Source organism: Acipenser ruthenus, chromosome 1, assembly GCF_902713425.1.
Source record: "Acipenser ruthenus chromosome 1, fAciRut3.2 maternal haplotype, whole genome shotgun sequence".
NCBI lineage: Eukaryota > Metazoa > Chordata > Actinopteri > Acipenseriformes > Acipenseridae > Acipenser > Acipenser ruthenus.
Window position 1 is genome coordinate 76,972,377 of NC_081189.1, and position 8,070 is coordinate 76,980,446.

Below are 8,070 nucleotides of genomic sequence, written 5' to 3' on the forward strand. Positions count from 1 at the left end.
CCAGGAGTCTCGCTGTGGGAGTCCAGCGAGGAGAGACCTGCAAGGAGAGGCTGTTGGATAAATTCCGAACCTATCAGCGCTCTGGAAAATGCCAACTACTAGACAGGTTTCTACCCACTACCAACCTTTATGTACTCATGCTTGTAGTCTCATTTCTGTCCCAAAAAGAACCCGAAATGCTACAATATATTGATGGACATTACATAAGCAAATGAGATGTCCTTTTTTTGGAATACCATGTTCCTTCTCAACAATGTGTTTTAATATTAGCTTTTATAAATGAAAATGACTGCTTTAATTAATTGTCTTGTATCTATTTCAGTGCAATGTAATTTCTTCATTGTAACAAGAAACACTTTTTTTTTTTTTAAACATTTTCATTTCTGTTTCTTAATAAAAAACAAAAAAATGTTTTTTGGGGAGAGTAAAAAATACATTAACTTTGATTCATGTACTAAGGGTTACTCTTAAATGAATTTACGATCCAGTTTATTGTAAACTGTAGATGCATGAATTAGTAACTCGGCTGTCAGCTGAGCAGAATATCGTGTTATTTGGTATAAAATATAGAGATTAAAAAAAAAAAAAAAAAATGGGCAAATTTCGCAAATGCAAAGCGGCCCAGAATTTGGGATGTTATCTAAAAACCAGAGCAGCCAGGAAAATTGGGACTTAAATGACAACAGGGGCAGTCTATATGTAAAACTGTGATTACATTAAAGATAAACTAATCCTGTCCTGTAACACAACTGTAATAATGTGGAATATATATATATATATATATATATATATATATATATATATATATATATATATATATATATATATATATATATATATTTGATATTAAAATATATATCACACAAACGATTATAGATATATGCTTTTTGAAAGAAAAAAGTACACCACCACAGAAAGCCATTATATATTTAATTGATAGATTGTGTAAAGCAGATCTCTCACTCTCTCTGATCGCAATGTTAAAAATGCTTGCAAGCTTTCCCACTAGTGTGACGACATATTCATGTGACAGACATGGACCAATCGAGACGTCATCATTTGTTTGTAATGAACAGTTTTTGGTGACGTCGTAGAAAGAAAAGTCACTGGACATGCGCTCTGAACAGACGGGATTTGAAATCAGGCTTTGGGCTCCAGATAAGATAGTTTTCAAACTTATTTTATGTAACAAAGCAGTTAATCAAGTTTGTGTATCTGCGATTTGTTAGCCGTTTTTTAGACTTGTTTTCATTGTTTAAGCAAGTAAGGCGTGTATTATATTCATTTTTAAAAATGGTTTGCCATTAAATAGTACAGCCGATATATTTTAATATGCCCGCTGATGACCGCGACGGGAGTTATGCATCCCGAGCCTAAGGCAACGAAGTCAAGGTCAATTATCACACGGTAGAGCCCTCATCGAGAGAGCACTATCGCTATCAGAAAACGATTTTTACCGTTTTCCTCAAAAAAAAAAAAAAAGGATGGCATACATATAAATAGGAAAATGATGAATTTTAAACTTGTTAGGATTTTAAACTATTTATAATGTGTACAATGCCTGAATGAACAGAGCAATTCCGGAACAGTTCGTGGACGATGGAGTTTGAACTACGAAAATCTCTCATTTGAGTCTGAACTACCAATACAATCTTTGATTTAAATACCACTCTAAAATGCCTCCTAACTCACCATGTTTCTACCATCAGCCAAAGCCTTTCTCTCATATATATATATATATATATATATATATATATATATATATATATATATATATATATATATGAATGGAGAAATATTACTGAACTGTCTCGTTGCTGTCTTTGTTGCTGTTGTCTTGAAAGATGCCGTGTCTGTGACTCCAGTCGAGCTGACAGTCTGTGATTGGGCTCTTGGCAGTTGCAGGTAATTTACAGGATTGGTTGCTTTCATCAATGCAAAGAATTGATTGCCTGGTTTTAGTGAATAATTAATTAATTTGAACCAATTGTGTTTTTGTTTAGTATTTACTGTCCAATAGATGTGATGTACGCTGAAAAGATACAAAAAATCAAAAATCCAGCACTTGCGCGGATTGATTTTAAATTTGATTCACAGTTGTTGCTGAGACATTCCAGCGGGCATCTACTGTCTTAGTGCCCGCTAAAGCTGGAAGCTGATTGGCTAACGGTACAGAATCGTTTCTATTTAAGTGATAGAGACCGTCGATGCGGGCTCTACCGTGTGGTAGATGACTGCGACTGGAGTTATGCGTCCCGAGCCGTAGGCGAGGGCGCTAACGAAAGTCAAGGTTATCTACCACACGGTACAGCCTGCATCGAGAGGGCTCTATCGCTATTAGAAAATGATTTATTTCTTTATTTTCTCTTAACTTTTTAAAACCTATATTTACCTTGAACTTGTGAAATTTCGCCGGGTAACCTTCCGCTGGGGAATAGTTCCTAACATAATAAGAATAGAAAAATGACATGCATGTAGAGAAAACATTATTATTATTATTATTATTATTATTATTATTATTATTATTATTATTATTATTATTAATTATTATTTGGCTAACATATTTATTGGGGTCTTACGCTTTCTTATTATAATTGATCTGGACACGTACAATTGTTGAATAGTCTGTGTAGTATTGTGTCGAGACTTGTTGGAGGTGGGGCGTCATTCAAGCTGGCATGGAGTGGATTGGCTGATGCGGAAAGAACTGAAGCAGGGTTGGCTGTTTGACTGGCTGGTTTTGAGGGAGAGTGTTGTTTGGATCCAGCTGATGATAGAATTGTGGACCAATCGTGTCTTTCCTGTTGATTTGCTGTCCAGTAGCTGCAAATTGAGCCTTAATTACGATGTCCTGTCAGACATGATTTTGCTTGTCTCTAGACCAGCGTCAGAAAGTATGTTTAAGTAGCTTTTTAAGTTATTAGATTAGTTGTAGATTAGAATGTTAAGGGAAAAAGCTGGTATTTATGCGCGGATTGATTTAACTGTGAATTCACAGTTAAGCACTTCAACGTTCCAGCGGGCATCTATGCAATATAGAAGCCCGCCAGATCTGGAAGCTGATTGGCTGTTCGTACTCAATCGTTTTCTAATTTAGATGTGTCCATTGCGAGACATGATGTGTTATGGTACGAGCCTTGACGTTCTTACATTAAACTGTCAATCTTGTAAAATGTTATCAGTATAAAAATAACAAATAAACCTTTTTTTTTTTTGCAGTGGGAGTGGCAGACTCGCTGGCACCCGAGCGAGCTCTGGACGAATGTGATGTGAATTTTTGCAGAAGGAAATCAAGAGAATCAGCTGCAAGACAGACACAGATATGCGTATGTTAATGCTTTACAAGAATGCTCTCAAAATGAGATGTGGAGTCTCAATTTAAGGTTGATATTTATGATAATAACTTGCAAAAGTTAGTAAACTGAGTGCGAAGGTTGTTGCCACTTACTTATGGAAGGCCATTAGGGTCAAAATTGCATACATAGTACATGTTTTGATTTGGACCAATCAGAATACATAACATAGTACGTGTTCTAAATAAAGCCAAATTAAACAGTCTTTTCATTTTCATTTAAAGAAGGCTAGAAATCCCAAGTAGAAGGCTGAGGGGTATGGGGGTCCTCCCCCAGCGAGGATTCAGGGGGGTATGGGGGTCCTCCCCCAGCGAGGGTGCAGAGGGGTATGGGGGTCCTCCCCCAGCGCGGGTGCAGGGGGGTATGGGGGTCCTCCCCCAGCGCGGGTGCAGGGGGGTATGGGGGTCCTCCCCCAGCGCGGGTGCAGGGGGGTATGGGGGTCCTCCCCCAGCGCGGGTGCAGGGGGTTATGGGGGTCCTCCCCCAGCGAGGGTGCAGGGGGGTAGGGGGCTCCTCCCCCAGCGCGTGTGCAGGGGGGTATGGGGGTCCTCCCCCAGCGAGGGTGCAGGGGGGTATGGGGGTCCTCCCCCAGCGCGGGTGCAGGGGGGTATGGGGTTCCTGCCCCAGCGCGGGTGCAGGGGGGTATGGGGGTCCTCCCCCAGCGCGGGTGCAGGGGGGTATGGGGGTCCTCCCCCAGCGCGGGTGCAGGGGGGTATGGGGGTCCTCCCCCAGCGCGGGTGCAGGGGGGTATGGGGGTCCTCCCCCAGCGCGGGTGCAGGGGAGTATGGGGGTCCTCCCCCAGCGCGGGTGCAGGGGGGTATGGGGGTCCTCCCCCAGCGCGGGTGCAGGGGGGTATGGGGGTCCTCCCCCAGCGCGGGTGCAGGGGGGTATGGGGGTCCTCCCCCAGCGCGGGTGCAGGGGGGTATGGGGGTCCTCCCCCAGCGCGGGTGCAGGGGGGTATGGGGGTCCTCCCCCTGCGCGGGTGCAAGTGGCAACGCCCCCAACCCAAAACGAATTACAGGGTATTTTGTTTTCTTTTTTGTCATGTATTCCATTTTTTTCTTTTGCATTTTATACAAAAAAAAGTTTCTAAAAATATTCATGGAATCAACCAGTCTCATTGTCCAGAAAAGGTTAATTAATGCCCCTTCACCATTAAGAAAAAACAGCAAGAGGAAGTTTAAGACCAGGCAACTACTTAGTAGTAGGTGAAAACCACATACACATTTTTCTGTCTACAAAATCATTGATTCAGTATACTGCTGTTGTAGGACTTCAAGCAGAATTAAAAAAAAAAAGATTCTTAAGTTGTCCTTAATCATGCATTATGAATATGGATTTGCTGTGGACTTATTTTGTTACTTTCTTTAAACACAGCTCGAACTTCAACAGAGCCAGCTCATACGCCACAGATACCTGACTCCAGTAAGTTTGTTATTTGTCTTTTATATCTGTGTTCCTTTAAAAAAAAAAATCTGATATACATTATAATTCTATGAGTTAATATCAGGAAGCAGTTTTTTTTAAAGGTTATGTATGCATTTAAATGCAGATACATACATATATATATATATATATATATATATATTCTGCATATATCTTTAAATGCAGAAATCATGATTAACAGTATAAGGAGTAATTAATGAAATTCCTGTGTAACAGATGTCCAGAGCCGATTCCTCCTTAAACTGGACACAGTCATCGAAAATCAGACAGTTGTTGCACCTTCTGCACACGCTAGTTAACAGGAATGCAGAGGACGAGGAATTTGTGGATGTTCTCCCTGCCCCACTCACATTGACACAGGAATTTGAAGACCTTTGCCAGAAAATTTAATCTGATGACAAGTTTAAAAAACAAATGGTATTTTTTTAAATGTTATATTTTATAATATGGTCTTAATATCTTCAAAATGAATCTGTTATTTCAACCAATACAGCAAACTCCGTAATTATACATTAACTATATTAGATTAAGTCATTTAATTTACTGATGTTTTTTTAATGGCTTCTATGCACTTCACCAGATATCCTATCTGACTTCTGTGGGTGGCAAAATGTTGGGGACAGTGTTCGCCGAATGATGAGGAAGGTCGGCACCAATGACCTTTGGTCTAATTATAGCCTCAAAGGGAAAAGGGGGAAGAAGCCACTACTTGAGCTACCACTTATTATGGTATTGACTAGTAAGTATGCAGTGAAGTAACATTTTTTTTCTTTGACTATAGAAATTAACTTAGTTATAGACAATACACAAAACTTTGGCCTAGACCAAATAGAAACTTTGACCCACCCACTAATCAGAAATTACAACCCAGTACTTGATAGTGTTTTTTCATGACTAGAAGAAAGAACCATCTGATAAAAAAAACCCGCCACTGGGTACAGGTAATTTTTATCAGACTACAGATTTGGTCTAGGCAAGGGGTCGGCAACACTGGTCCTGGAGAGTCGCAGACCCTCCTGGTTTTTGTTTTACCCCCCCAAACCCCTTAATAAATTAATCGATTCAATGATTGGTCTTAATTGGTCAGAATTCCTATGTTGTTCCAGCAGCAGGTATTTAGCAATTGATGATTAAGAGATACCTGCAGGATTGAGGCTCTCTAGGACCAGGGTTGCCGAACCCCTAGTCTAGGCCTTATGGTATGACATGCATATGGAAAGGTGTGATGTAATTAAAGAATGACTGGGAATCACGGCAAATATTTTCATGTTATTAACTGCATTTCTGCTTCCCTAAAAGTTAAAGTAATGTTTCACAATAATGCAAGCCTTCAACTAGCTAAATTGTGTACAGTACCTTGAGCATAAATCACATTGTCAGATCATGTATCCTCTTTTTGTACAAAAAAAATCACCCAAGAGCAAAGGTGAATGAAATAGAGGGAGAGATTGCTGAAACACTGACACATGCATGCCCCCAACAAACGAGGAGGGACAAAGTACAAGGTAATTTCTTCAACGTATTAGCTGTGTGTATTGTCTTTTTTTTAAAAGAATTACTAGACATTTCTCCCTCTGTGAAAAAAATATATTATCTTTTGTATGTACTAAACGGTCTAAGGAATTTTGCATTTAAGTGTTGTACATGATTAGAGTCCTGTGTTTTTCATGCCTTGTTCATTTTTTTTTTTACCTCTATCTCAATCCTACAGCCGCAAGATGCTGATATAGCCTCCTCGTTAAGCCACTGATTGAATAACCATTAACAATCATCTCAGTAATTAGTCATCATATTACTACAAAGTACGTGCATTAGCACAGTGTTTAACATAGCGCTGTCTGCCGATCTGATTGAGATCAGTCAATTGAATGGTACGTTATCAAGCAAAAATCATCCCATAGGAATGGGCCAGTAGATACCTATTAGCCTACTAATCCCTAAATCTACCCCCTACCCCTAAACCTCATGTCTACAACTAACCTAATGTCTACCCCTAAACCTAATCTCAACCCCTAAACCTAACTGTGTTACTATTTTAAGTAATCTTTACTATTACTAGCGCCCTCTAGCAGCTACTCCATCCGACGTCCATTAAAGCGCTTGATTCGGACCTACTCTGCCTGTTGGGAGGCTAGTAGGTACCTACAGTACGTCCCATTCAATCGACTGCCCTCAATCAGATCAGGTGGCGGTGTACAGCGGTTACTGACATTTAGCTTATCTAGTGGTTGGGGTTCTGGACTCTTGACAGGAGGGTTGTGGGTTCAATCCCAGGTGAGGGACACTGCTGCTGTACCCTTGAGCAAGGTACTTTACCTAGATTGCTCCAGTAAAAAACCCAACTGTATAAATGGGTAATTGTATGTAAAAAATAATGTAATTTTATGTATAAATAATGTGATATCTTGTATCTGGATACAAGGGCGTCTGCTAAGAAATAAATAATAATAATATTTCAGAGAATGTGTAAGTAAATTAATTAGTTGCTTTCATTTACTCGGAAGATGTATTTGTCATCAGATATTTCTCCTTTCCAGCACTGATCCCTGAACAATATATGTAATACTAAAATCAGAAATTGAATGCTGTTATTCATTTGAGCTGTACAGTAGCTACCGCATATGCCTGCATAATGTAAAGAGCTTCCAGATCCAAACTACAGACTTGTTGTGGGTCAGGAACATGGGTTTATTCAACCAGCACAGTAAGATCATTGCTGCAAAGGAGAACTGTTCTGATGACAAATTATATACATCTGCCTAATAATAATTTACAGACTTTATATAGTGCCTTTTGGAAATCAAAAGCAGTTCACAAAAAATACAAATCGGCAATAAATGAATAAAAACAAGCAATAAAACAGCACTACAAGAATAAAACAAGAATAAAACAAGAATAAAAAGATAACAAATAAAATTGCACACAAAACAAAAACAGTTTAAAAAGCCATGGTAAAAATATGTTTTTTAAAAGAGATTTAGTAAATGAAAGCATTTACAGTAATTAGCCTCATTTACCTATACATGCTCCGAAATATTATTAAATAAAACTGGGATGCATGCTTAGATAGGCTAAATATCAGTAATACAATGTTTGAGATGATTCAAGTAACGCAACATGATGATTGTTAATGATTTTGACTTTTTATAATCTAAATTAATTTTACTGTTTGTTAACCTTGTTAACTTCGCATTGAGGCATTCTACTGCATAAATAAAATCAATTAATAATAAGAATAACAACAGCAACAACAATGGCAGTAGTAATAATCA

The 8,070-nt window shown here is 39.0% G+C and overlaps 1 long non-coding RNA gene across 1 annotated transcript; it reads left to right on the plus strand.

The window, feature by feature from the left end:
• Positions 1 to 63: 63 nt before the first annotated feature.
• Positions 64 to 6,024, plus strand: LOC131737254 (uncharacterized). Its single transcript, XR_009328848.1, has 6 exons — positions 64 to 106; positions 1,845 to 1,905; positions 3,220 to 3,326; positions 4,730 to 4,777; positions 5,015 to 5,215; positions 5,379 to 6,024. It is a non-coding gene; the product is annotated as an uncharacterized LOC131737254 (long non-coding RNA).
• Positions 6,025 to 8,070: the final 2,046 nt, after the last annotated feature.